The following is a 431-nucleotide window of genomic DNA, read 5'->3' as shown; positions in this document are numbered from 1 at the left end:
CATGGTGGAAACGGAAACACACGCACACAACGTAACGTTACCATGGCAGCTGGAAAGAATTACCAAGAAGACGACTTCCGGTTTTATATTTGCCTTCACAGTCGTAACTGACTGGAGAGCCTTTCTCATGAGGACAGTGTTTATGGACTCATCATGGACAATAGCAAGGATGACTTTCTGGTTGATAACAGTAAGTTTTATCCACACAATATATATTATATATATATATATATATATATATATATATATATATAGCATGTATTCAGAATCAGAATCAGAATCAGAAATACTTTATTGATCCCCGAGGGGAAATTATTTATGTTACAGGTGCTCCTTGCAAGAGAGGAAAGATACGTGAAAATATAAGAAATTTAAACAATAGTATTTACAAATATATAGTTAAATAAACAGGAATTATTAACAAACATAAA

The sequence above is a fragment of the Epinephelus moara genome, chromosome 21 (genome assembly GCF_006386435.1).
Source record: "Epinephelus moara isolate mb chromosome 21, YSFRI_EMoa_1.0, whole genome shotgun sequence".
NCBI lineage: Eukaryota > Metazoa > Chordata > Actinopteri > Perciformes > Serranidae > Epinephelus > Epinephelus moara.
The sequence above is the reverse complement of the archived record's forward strand: the minus strand, read 5'-3'. Positions refer to the sequence as shown.